Source organism: Anolis carolinensis, chromosome 4 (assembly GCF_035594765.1).
Source record: "Anolis carolinensis isolate JA03-04 chromosome 4, rAnoCar3.1.pri, whole genome shotgun sequence".
Taxonomy (NCBI): domain Eukaryota; kingdom Metazoa; phylum Chordata; class Lepidosauria; order Squamata; family Dactyloidae; genus Anolis; species Anolis carolinensis.
In genome coordinates, this window is record NC_085844.1 from 21841725 (window position 1) to 21855465 (window position 13741).

Here is a 13741-nt window from a genome sequence, read left to right on the forward strand (position 1 = left end):
GATAAGTCAAGGGTCATCGTTTTAATAATTTCATCTTATGGAATCATGGAATTTATCATTCAGGGCAAAGTATGTAGTTAATTACAAATCTCAAATTTCAAAGTATACAACAATTGAAGCGTTCAGTACAGTTGCAAGTTTTCTCTTTTGCAGATTTGATTATTTATGACATTGTAGCTGATACTTAACTTACTCAGACTCCTCAGCTCACTCCTTATTCTGACCCTTTTCCTTCCATGTCTTACCGACAGCTCCGGTCCCTTACTCCATTTACCACCATCCCACCACAAAGACTCAGCCAGAGTTAAAGCCCCTTTTCTTTCAGTCCAACTCCTTGTCTCACTCATTGCCTTCCAGATTTGTCACCCCTTCTCATTCAGTTTTTATTTTTAAGTGAACTTATATTGTTTTAGAATATCACATCATTTTTGAGGTTTGATTGCATAAGGAAATATTGTACCTTTGCTGTGGTGTCTGAGATCCACCAGATGGAGCTTTCCAATTGCTGAGAGAGATATTTGCAATGTCTGCTTTAAAATATATGGAGGGAAACAGCACATTGCTTAATTATGTAAAATTTTATCTAAAAAACAAAACCATATAAAGAGTTCAAGAAATGTCTACAGGATATTTGGTAGTGACATTGATGGCCTTTTTTTACATTAATGTCATTTAAAAGCTATGTATGAGTGATATTATGACTAAAATAAAATTATGACATAAACTCCACTATACAAGAATTAGTAATATAGCTAAAGGATAGCCAAAATAAAGATCAAAAGTGCTATAATGTCTGACATTATCAGTTTCATCTGCAGTCAACATTTACACCCCAACATACTCTATGAATCCTGAATTAATAAGATTGCCATAGTTACTAAAAAGCTTTTCTTAAAAATAACAAATTAATTATGAAAAAATTCTCTAGTTAAGTGTTTGGGCCCAATCACTGAACTCTCTTTTGCTTCTTTTCCTACTGAAATGTGGAGAGTACCCCACACTGATTTGCAGATGGAACACTTCTCAAGAAAAGTGGAAAGTGGTGTGAAAAAAGATTATAAGGCAGCATGCCAAATGTTTCATACTGAAATCAATAGCAGGGAGGTAGGGAGAAAAGTAATACACAGTTTATTTGCCACACAGAGGCATTCCAGTGTTTCGGATTTGAAAATAATAAGTGTCTTGATTAAGTCTTCTATTGAAAAAGCTCAGATCTTTGTACATGTAGAAGCACAATGCAGTATCCTCTTTGCAGGTGTCCAATACCAGGAAAAACAGAATTACAGCAGGAGGTTTCAGAGATTTACGGCCTCATCACGCAATGATTTTTAGCATACTAGGATACTGCTGTCCCAGTTGAGCAACAGAGCCACATGTCACTCATCACACAGCATAGCGTCACTTCTGTTGGGGCTCCATTGCTTAACTGTGGTGGCAGTGTGAACAGGGGAGCCTCTCCATGTTCCATGTGGAACAACAGAGCTACCATGGAGACAAGCCACATCATGACATGTTTCCACGTGTGATGGGGAAGTATTGCTAGGGTTGCCTCACTGCCCCGCTGATTCACCACAGAGGCTGGCAATCTGGCACAGGGGACCTCATCAATTGTTCCCACTAAATTTTATTTGAGAAAGTTTTGGAACCAATGTAATGACTGTAAGTGTCCCCACAAGAATTTTAGCAAATGTTGCTGTATGTGTTTGGTTTTTTTTCCTCCTGTGCCTAATGAATATTCAGAATCAGTATTTAATGGCAGAATGTTTTTGAAGGCTACTGCTATGAAGTGCTCACCATCTTTGTGACTTTTTTCATAGCATCCACTTCCAAGAAAATAAAAATGCTCAGCTTAATGGCATATTCAGTTTTCTTTACAATCCATATTTTGTGTGATGCATATAAGCAGAACTGTAGGCTTTTTTTACATGTAAAGTCAATCCTGAATCCTTATCGCTATCCTCACAAACACTACTGTAAATCCCTAAATCCCATTGATTTGATGGGTCTGCTCTAGTCGCACTACTTGTAGGATTCCAGCTAGACAAAGTAAACAAAAGTATCTACCCATTTGCGAAATACTATAAATTTGTAATACTAGAATGTTAACTTCTTCAGCATGTATACAACACAAATCTTCACTGTAAGAGAATCATCTATATTGCCAACAAATCTGAAGCTAAGCCCTGGGCAAGTTGGAGATGATAGCTCAAACACCAGTCCAAAGGGATCCTCTAAACACATGGATGTGGATTCTAGAAGAAAGGCTGGGGGAGAGAATAAAATCCACAGGAAATCCAGCAATAAATTAATGAATGAGAATAAAGAAAGTGTCTGATGTCTATACACCAATGCACAATTTAGAAAACAAACAGATGAGCTTCATGCCCTAGTGCAGGAAGATAAATATGACTTTATAAGCATAACAGACACAAGGTGGGATGATCTCCATGGCTGGACTATTACAATAAAATGATATAACTTATTCAGAAAGAACAAATGTGGTTGAAGTGGAATCACAGCAGCAAAATATGTCAAAGACAAATTCATTCATACAGAAATCCATGAGGGTGAACAGAAGAAGTGGTAGATAATGCTTTTCATAAACAAATGCCAGAAATTTCAAATATTCAAGAATTAGTAGTTTCAGGGGGGAGGGGGGTTCAGTTACTCTAATATGTGCCGAGAGACTAAATGAAGAGATTATCTAGAAAATTACAAAGTCAACTTGACTTCAATACCAGAAAACATTAGAACAGATTATGGGGAGTCTGTCTGCAAATACCTTGATTACAATGTAACACGTTGTGGTCTTGTGCAACTCTTATGATTCTGTGTCAAACAGAAGTACAGTAGAGTCTCACTTATCCAACACTCACTTATCCAATGTTCTAGATTATCCAACACATTTTTGTAGTCAATGTTTTCAATATATCGTGATATTTTGGTGCTAAATTCGTAAATACAGTAATTACAACATAACATTACTGTGTATTGAACTACTTTTTCTGTCAAATTTGTTGTATAACATGATGTTTTGGTGCTGAATTTGTAAAATCATAACCTAATTTGATGTTTAATAGGCTTTTCCTTAATGCCTCCTTATTATCCAACATATTCACTTATCCAACATTCTGCCGGCCCGTTTATGTTGGATAAGTGAGACTCTACTGTACCTCTAAGTGTGATTTGGACATGAAAGGGTGAATGTCTCTTCAAGCATGGGATGGTATTTTTAGAGATATGAGGCTGACTAGAAAAATTTTAGGGGGATAAGTTTGGGGTGGAAAAGATAAGGAAACATTTTCCAGAGGCTGAATTCACCCTTAGTGAATAGCATGTAGCAGCAGTGGTGAAAAATGTTGAGGAAAGCAAAACATTTACTAGAATCAAGTGGAATAAATCATAAATTATATAGTAAACTATACCTGAATACTTTCATATGTGGTATAAATGCCCAGAAGCAGTGCAGAAGGCAGCAGAGATACTCCAGGAGTGCTGACAACAAGAGAAAAACTGTGGTCTCTTACTTTGAACTGGAAGAACTAGAGGCAAAGGTTTTAAGACTTTTTGGTAATTTTCTGAAATAAAATATGTTCCTTTGAGTTAAACTGCACATTGCTAATATACTTGATAAAAGGATTAGTTTGTTGAATTTGTCCTGGAATTCACTTCTTTTAAACTTAGCTAATGTTCAGCATTAGCTAAGCCCTATGGAAAATGCAAAGGTAGATCATAATGGAAGTGTAGGTGAATTCCTCATTTGTCTTACACTGATATAGACCGAAAATATGCCATGTGGAAGTAGTTCCTTTGCCAATTTAGGCAACCTAGCAAAGAATGAGTTGGGGAAGTGTGGAACAATTGTGATTAGCTAGGCATATCCAAAGGTGGAAAAGGGCTCCCAGAAGATATGCAGAAGAAATGCCGCTTCCTTTCATATGAATGATGGGCAGAATAACATGAGCTATAGCAGATATCTGTCAATATTTCTTAGAGATATTATGCTAATGACTGTAAATGCAAGAAATATTGTTCGTTTATAAAAGTTGGTAAAAGAGCCTTTATCAAACATAGAGAGCAAGGAGTAAAAACCTCAGTACATTTCTAATTCAATTACAGACAGCTTCAAATGTATTAAGGGGATTTCTAAACTTCTGTTCCTTATTAATTGAATAGAAATAAATGTCAATAGAAAGATCCACACATAGAATAGCTAGAATTTATATCCATGGATTTGACAAATAGAATCTCCCCATATTTACTTTGTGTGTGTGTACATTCCTTCACATTAGATCATGAGATACCTTTTTAAAATGTCTCATAAAAATTTATCTACATTCTATAAACAGTTACAGTACACAATAGAACTGTTTTAATAATTACAACGTTGTTGATTTTTAAAAAAGTAGGCACATATTGAGAGAGCTAGAGTGGTGTAGTGGTTTGAGCGCTGGACAACAACTCTGAATACAGGATTCAAATACCTGCTCAGCTATGAAAATCCACAGAGTAACCTTGGGAAGTCATATTTTCTTAGCCTCAGAGGAAGGCAAAAGCAAATCCTCTCTGAGCAAATCTTGACAAGTTACCCCATTACAGATGCACCTTCAATCCCCATAGGTTAGAAATAACTTGAAAACACACAACAACAAATTGTTTATTCTTCTTGGGATGCAGATACTGCAGATTTTCACAGTACTGACTACATTTCCTTAATTAAACAAGTGCACCCTTAAATCAGCCAATTATGTAAATGGAGTACATATGTATTCAATCCCTCAATTTTGCCCTCAACAAAATTAATTTCTGTGGCTTTTGAATTATCTTTAATGAGGAGGTGAATGCCCTAGAGAAGAGAAGGGGATAATTGAAAATTTCTAAAAGTCTTTCTCAGATAATAAATTGGAAGTCTATTGGGCTGTTGTTAACTGGGAAATTAGTCTGTTTATGGTGGAGATCATTCTTTTTTTTCTCACTGGATGGTTCTGCAGCTGAAGATCCACATCCTAGCACTTGGAACAACCTTTGAACCAAACACTCTGAGTACAGGAACAGCTGGATAAGGGAAACAGATGGATTACTTAGGGCAATGAATTTTCTTCTCTGTTCAGACTCTCCCAGCTGTCAAATGACACATCCCAAGGTTATATTAATCAGCCTGAGAAGGATTGAAAGACAGTGGAGAAAGAAGACAGAAATGGTTTAAGATACTGTTATGCATGTGACAACTTCCCTGCCATGGCCACATAGTTCTTCCACTATAGAACTCTAGGTCTTTGGTCAGAGGGGCAGAGAAGAAGCATATTAGAATTATTTCTGGTTTAGTCAAGTGACAATAGTGGGTGACAAGAGAGGGGGAAAGTATGGCAAAATAATATTTTATACAGATGTTCTGTATCACTTTGCCAAAATAAGCTGTAAGGTATGAACCAAAAAATTTTGAATCATAATAAGAGAACAACTTGCCCGGTGAACCCGAAGGTTCTGGTAGTCTCAGTTAAGAAGTGACATCAACCATTTCCCCTGTTGTTTAGCATCCAGCATCCAGGACTTAACTTGTTGCTATTAACTATTCTACCATCTGTGTATTCATTTAACTCTTTTAAAGAACACCTGAGCTAAGTCTTTATTGTGTCCTAAATAGAAGGACATTGTTGAGCCCATGGCTCCCGCAAAGGAAGATTACGATAACTCCTTTCCCCACTAGATGAAATGTAATGTAAATTGCTTTCAGAAAGTTTTCTCACAACACCACCATGTTTGTTCCAAGTGATGAAAGGGGTGTGGCTATCTTGCAAGAGCTGTCAGTCTCAAAGTTTGCCCCAATCCCTTTAAAAGTGTGTCCCTGTTCATTGTAGACTGCGAACCATAACTACAAACATCCATATGATGATGGATAGAAAGAACTACAATTTGGAAAATAAAAAGTGGAATTGACTCTGTTACAGATCATAATGCCCAAATTTTGGAGAAATAAAATTGTCTTCCTTTCGAAATATTAATGACAGTTCAGTTCTGAAAACTTGGATTTTCCAAAGTGCCTTTGAGTGAATAAGCCCACCAGACATGTAATCTGTTTTACAAAATTGTACTGCACATTATCATTGTTCCTCACTCTATGTTTTAGCACTTTAATGGAATCATCCCCTTGTTCTTCCCCTACCCGCCTTGATTTTCCTTACAGACCCTCTCAGAGTCCTTGCACTAGTCTCCCTCTGTTATATGTGCAATTGATGGCACATTTTAAAGAAATTATTATGTAATGTTCATATTTTACTGCTATACTGTGTTAAACTACTGTTTTAAATTGCTGATTTTGTGTAAAGCTATGTTGTTGTTTTGGGCTTGTCCCTGTGTAAGCCGTCCTGAGCCCCTTCAGGGAGATGGAGGCGGGATACAAGAATAAAGTTGTTGTTGTTGTTATTATTATTATTATTATTATTATTATTATTATTATTATTCTGTGCAAGTGATGCCACCTTGGTCAGTTGAAAACAAACATGTTATTTATGGGTATCTGGAGTCTTCTATGTCAATAAGGTGACAACTCCAGTCTACGTTCTTCTTTAAATTTTATAAGAACTATCTGTTGTCCAGGAGCCCCTGGTGGTGCCGTGTGTTAAAGCACTGAGCTGCTGAACTTGTGGACTGAATGGTTGCAGGTTCAAATCCGGGGAGCGGAGTGAGCGCCTGCTGTTAGCCCCAGCTTCTGCCAACCTAGCATTTTGAAAACATGAAAATGTGAGTAGATTAATAGGTACAGCTCCGGCGGGAAGATAACAGCGCTCCATGCAGTCATGCCAGCCACATGACCTTGGAGGTATCGATGAACAACGGCTTTCTTCGGCATTTGAACTGTGGCGTTGGAGGCAAGTACCTTGGACCGCAAGAAGATCAAACCAGTCCATACTTCAAGCAATAATGCCAGACTGATCACTGGAGGGAAGGATATTAAAGGCCAAGATGAAGTACTTTGGCCGCATAATGAGAAGACAGGAAAGCTTAGAGATAATAATGATGCTGGGGAAAATGGAAGGGAAAAGAAAGAGGGGCTGACCAAGGGCAAGATGGATGGTATCCTTGAAGTGACTGTCTTGACCTTGAAGGAGTTGGGGTGGTGATGGCCAACGGGAAGCTCTGGCATAGGCTGGTCCATGAGGTCATGAAGAGTCAGAAATGACTGAACAAACAAAACAATCTGTTGTCCTGAAGCATATCCTTCAAACAGATTCAGCACCTTAAATAGCTACTTTAAAGTTAAGATGGATACACTTCTGATACCTCGAATGGTACTGTACAATGATTCCCTTCCAGCAAAGGTGAAGCAAATGGCTCAATGCATTAATCTAGGATTAAAAATATCCAGGGGGAAAAAAAGACCTGCATCGGAAGGCAGCAATAATATAAGGAAACATCCTGCTTCCTTTTTATCTGAAGTTTATAAAGGATATTGGTGAAAAGACAAAAAAGAGAGAGGGTTACATTTTTATTTATTTGTTCAAATTAGGACTGTGGAATGAGTTCTGGACATACCATATTGCTTGTTGAATGGATATATAAATCTCAGATTCTTTCACTTACAGGAGGTGGGATAGCCATTCAACAAGTAATATGATATGTCCAGCTTTAAGGGTATTCTGCTGTTTTTGGGTTGCAGGTCTCCTAATACACAGTTTTTCTCAAGAACTCTCCACACATTCAATATGGATACTTTCACTAAAATACACATATTATGCATTCTTATACTAATATACATATCTGCGCATGCCTGAATGATAATTGTTTTGGTTCACTATTTGATTAGGAAAGTGCTAAGTATACATCAGTAACCATGGAAGTCTAGGGTTTCTCTGCTCCCACGCCCCCCCCTTTTTTTTTACTAGGAGGTCAAAGAGGTAGAAAATTCAGCCAATTATTTTAGTAATTAATTTGCTGCTGAAGAGGCCATTTTAACTCATGAATATTGTCATTGTGTATGTTCAAATTATTTCCAACTTATGGTGATGCAAACCAGCCCCACCAAGTCTGGCCTCCTTCATGGGGGGACTTCAAATACCCCCCCTCCCGACACACAAACGTCTTAGGCTTTGCCTGCTGGCTGCGGACGAGCCTTGTGTATGTTCAAGTCATTTCTAACCTATGTTAACCCTAAGGTTATGAGGTTGCCTTGACAAGATTTATTGAGAAAGAATTTATCATTGGTTTCCACTGAATCTAGGAAAGTGTAATTTGCTCAATGAGCAATGAGTTTCCATGGATGAGTATGGATTCAAACCCTGATGTTTCAAAATCCAAAATTCAAACCACTACATCATACAGTACATCCTTTCTTATGCATTTTAAAACTGCTTTTAATTTTTTGGTTGTCTTAATAGCATAATCTGAATAATAAATAGGATAATTAAATATAAAAACTTAACCAGCTATCTAAAAGCATCTACTTTCTAATCATGTGATAAGCTGTCCTGAGCTCCAGTCCTGTGGAAAAGGTGGAATATAAAATGAATGAACTGATGTTTGTTCATTTCAGGACAATTACCCATTGATAAGTTGTTGTTTTTTTAAAGATATATGTAAGATTTCTACAAGAGCAAATAATCCTTATCCAAGTTTGTGTAAAAGAAGAAAAGCCACTTCTTTTGGAAGCTGGGATCAGGTATAAGGCAACTTTGATTCTTCTGGCTGTTAGAGGTCAGAATCAGTCAGTTAGACGAGATTATTGGGAGGGAGTACTGTACATGATTTTTTGTACATTACCTATATTTTCATCATTTGACAATCTCAGCCATCCTTTGATTGCTTGAGCATATAAATCTGCTCCCTTGGGAGCATCTGATTATGGACCATTTGCTCATCTCTTCTGCTGCTATCCCTACAATGTTAGGCAAACCAGGAGGGGATTATACTTGTTTGCTATCACTCAGATAGATTTTGTAATGTTGCTTGCTGATATGTTTGTATAGTACTGCTACCTCCTCATTGCCACTGAGAGATTAGGTGGTGCAGATCTAAAATACAGTTTTGAAAACATACTTCTCAGGAAGGTCACAATCCACCGGGAAATCCTCCTGTGCAAACTGAATTGAAATGACAGTGAACTGTGTAAAATAATGCTGTATCTACCTCTGTGGTGTATACATGTATTTTTGTATGAGACAACTTATTTGGATGAATTTAGGTGTAATACCCATTGCATTTTAAAAAGGCAGCATTTCATCATCTGTTTTTCACAGGCCAGAATGCTGGGGGTGTTAAGTTCTGAAAAGGCATAAGCCTGACCTTTTCAGACAGCAGATCTTTGACATATTGTTTAATATTCTGGATTTCTACTTCCTCCATTATTCCTTTGACAAATTTTCACAGCTACCAAGGTCTGCATCTCTCCAAATATAACTCCTGTGTGAGCATCAAAACAAATGCCATGTTGGAACCATGCTGATTTTTAGAGAAAGAAAAAAGAACAGTCATAAGTCATGACATTCACACCGAACATTTATTTCTATAAGCATTAAAGCTAATGCTTAATGTTCTAAATTTAGAAAATAGTTAATTTGCTTACTGATGTGTATAACTTACAGGCCAGCCCTATTCATATTTACTGGCAACATGCTAAACAAACTTAATATTGCACATTATCCCGCTTCACAGGGGTCATGGAATGAGAGGTCCTATGTAGACATTCTCTTTTGAGGTTAAAAACTTTGGCTATATATGAAAAGATATTACTCACTAGAAATGTCAATAATTCTGGTAAGGTAGAAGACAATAGGAAAAGAGAAAGACCACATTACAAAAGGATGGAGTCAATTAAAGAAATCATGGTCCTGAGACTGCAAAACCTGGGCAGGGTTGTTGAGGATAGGGTGACTTGGAGGTATCTCATTCATGGGGTCTCCATAAGTCGAAATTGACTTCATTGCAGTTGACAACAACAAATAGAGGAACGAAGCATACTAGTCCCACCCTTGCATAGTCTATATTCACAGAATGTGCTCAGTTTTGATTGGAAAGCCTCGTATATAAGTAGAGGCTTCCCTTGAAAGCCAAAATCTTTAAAAACAGAGATTCAGATTTGGCTGATGGGCTTTCATACATAACAGAGGTTCTTTGCTTGTATGGGTTTAATCCAATCAATGCTCTCTCTTTAAGCTTTCAGTTCAAGAAATATTAGAATTATAAAAATGGGATGGAGAGATATTAATTCTTATATCTGCTCAGAAAGGAAATGGCTGATAGTATTCAGATGCAAGTCCCATTAAGTTAAAGCAGTGGTTCTCCACCTGTGGATCCCCAGATGTTTTGGCCTTTAACTCCCAGAAATCCTAACAGCTGGTAAACTGGCTGGAATTTCTGGAAGTCGTAGGCCAAAACACCTGGAGACCCGCTGATTCAGAATCACTGAGTTAAAGGAATTCTTATGGAATTGCTTTGGAGAAGTCACTGTCCTGGTTCCAGATTTAATCATATATTTAGTTTCATCCTAAGCTCTTTAGAGTTAGAATGGATATAGATGCAATTAAAAACTATTGGCACCAAAAGGCTACAATTTTACAACTGTCCTTTTGCGTGTCTCTATATAATGGGACAATGAAAGGCAAAATAACAAGCTTCCAGAGGCTACTCAGTGGAAATCTGATAGAATTTAAATTTGAATTCAACATATATTAGACAATATATATCACTTAAAATTGTTTAAATAGCAAACAAAACTAAGCAGAAGACCCATAAGGAAAGTTTAAACATCAATATAAATGTAATTTTGATAAGTCTGTGGGATATAATAACTTTTCTTGAAAATTTTCAGATGAATTTCAAAATCCATGCTGAGTTGGTTTGTTTTTTTGTTTTTGTTTTTTTTAAAAAATCTAATTATTGCTGGTGATAAAAATGAGGATTACGTTGAATCCTTCATGAAAAAAGTTTGCATTTTTAGTACATTTATTTCTGAATGGTTCCATTAGGGATTTTTCAGTTCTCCACAACATCCACAGGTTTTGCTTTAGCTTATTTTGTGTCATAATTCTACTGTCAGAGGTTAGCCTCTATTCTTATATAGATATGTATTTTAATAATATGGCACACATAAAAGGTCTTAAATCATGTTTTGATGTATATAAGTTATGATAGAGCAATATGAGTGTTTTAATGCAATAGCATAATAGTTTAACTTTGGTTCTGCAAAGACACAAACAAACAACCTTATTATCTGCTCGTTATTTGTTGTTTTAGAACAATTGATTAGCTAATAAAACAGATAAATACATGAGCTCACTTGAAAAAAATTCACCATGCCCAGGTACTATAACTGCTTCAAAAAGAATAATTCCATTACAGTGTTTTAAAAAAACATTTAAATGAAATGCCATTTCACATTTAAATGAGTCTGAGCAGTCAATACTGACTAATAATATATAGGTAAGATGCTCCTAGCATATACAATAACACTTTTTTTTGCAGTCTTAGAATTGGCTTTTTGCTGCCACACAGTGGTAGATAAATTTAGTACACAAAAGAGAGCCCTTTCCTGTCTCATAAAAGCCCAGTTTTGAAAGAAGGGAGACCATGAAGCAGACAGCTGCACACCATTCATTTATTTTTCCACAGGGTTAACTGGTCCACAGCAAATACACAGTTTAGCAGAAAAGTGTAAAAAGGAACCACCCAGAATTGTTCATTCGACAAGAACAGTTCAACTGGCCTTTACACACTAGAGTCAGCATTGAAAAACACAATCATTTGTTGCCAGGAGAATACCTTCACCTATTGCATGCAGAGAGATTCATTTTTACATTCATTTATTTTAAGATTCATTATTTAGCCCAAAGATTTCCAGAGCAGCTTCATGGAACTGTGGATATTTACTTGTATAACACAAGGCTCATTTACTAACATATTTATCATGACCAATTAATGGCTGGTTTAGGTTACTTCAAATTCATTGTTGCCATCTGTCTAACTCCTATTTACTCTTATACTGCTTTGACAGTTTATAATTGCAGTAAATCTCCTTGAAAACAGCTGGGTTTCGTATCTATCATTACCTCGGACCCAGTGGGTTACGTTACTTGAATTGCTGAGCCATGAAACAGGGAAGGTGGAATTTCAATTGGTGTCTCATCAGGAAAAAAGAAAGACTTTTGATTTGTATTGCCATTTCTTATTGGACAAGGCAAGTTGATATGTGCAATGATTTTTGACAGAATTGTCAAATTCGTCTTAATGGGATTGAAGTGGATTCTTAATGAAGCACTGGGCAAACAGCTGTTATGTACACCATGATACACACAGTAGCACAACATTATGCACTTTATAGATAGAAGCTATACTGAAATAACTAGTATGTAGTTGAAAGACTGTGCAAAATCCATCATGCTGTGTTACTTTTTGTAAATTGTACATGCAGCCTCTCCCCCGCCCCCCCCCCCCCCCCCATGGCAATACAGTATATAATGGTAAATATATAAAATATAACATGCAGTTAGAGCAACTGGAAATCAATAATCCAGACAGTAAAATAATAATCATGTAAGGAATTTCAATATATGGTTTCCTGATAAAATGTCATAGCCTATTCAAATGAATCCTCTGTATATCATAGGACCATCCCTTGCCCAACTTGCCAGTGTACTTTTTAAATATATATATATATATATATATATATATATATATTTGAACTTTAGTTGTGTTCTCAAAATAAGCCATGCAACCCATTGTTGAATGTTCAATGCTTATGGAAACCACATGGATTTAGTGTAGGGGTCCCCAAACTAAGGCCCGTGGAGTGGATGTGACCCTCCAAGGTCGCATCCTCAGTTTTTGACTTAGGCTTGCCCAAAGTCTGGAATGACTTGAAGGCACACAACAACAACAACAATCCTAATTAATATGACTATCTCATTGGCCAGAAGCAGGGCCACACTTCTCATTGAAATTCTGATAGGTTTACATTGGTTAAAATTGTTTTTATTTTTAAATAAAATAAAGTATTGTTCTTTCATTTTTTTGCACTATAAATAAGACATGTGCAATGTGAATAGGAATTTGTTTATTTTTTTTCAAATGATAATTTAGCCCCTCAAAAGTCTGAAGGATTGTGGACTGTTCCTCTGCTTAAAAGGTTTGAGGATCCCGAATTTAGTGGATCTATTCTGGATTGGACTAACAGTATTTATATCAAGCAGCCTGTGTTCCTATGCATATGTGTAGGCTTTCTCTCTGGCAGAGGAAACCACAGCCAGTCAAGGTTCCTTCTCATATGGAGAATCCCTACGTGCATACATTTGCATTCCTTTCCACTAGTTTTAAATGAGCAGGATTTTACAGGTTCATTTTGAATTGCTATAGGGAATTGGACTGTATTTCTGTTAGCTAGTTGTATCTAGAAAAGTATATGCCCATGTTCATCCAAACTGGATTTCTGAAATGCCTCAGCATTTGCCAGTGCATTTTGAGATACAATAAAGAATTATGGAGTTGACTTTAAATGGCTTTAGCTCCATGTTATTTGAAGGGGTGGCTAAAATTACATTAACTTGTCTCTGTGTCAAGAAGACATATTTTTTGATTTATTATTAAATTCTTTACGATTATTGGACATCAAAGTTAGGGCCTTATCAGTGGTGGTGCTTGCACTCTGGAATTCTTTTCCAAGCAATATGTGATTTGATTAATTTGTACTTTCTAAGCGGGTACTGGAATGCAACCATTAACACCCATCCACAGCTTGATTCACAATGGATAA

At 36.6% G+C, this 13741-nt stretch overlaps 1 protein-coding gene across 8 annotated transcripts in view; it reads left to right on the plus strand.

Annotated features, from left to right (window-relative positions):
- Positions 1-13741, plus strand: part of csmd3 (CUB and Sushi multiple domains 3) — a 709139-nt gene that overhangs the window by 83763 nt on the left and 611635 nt on the right. The window lies entirely within an intron of this gene.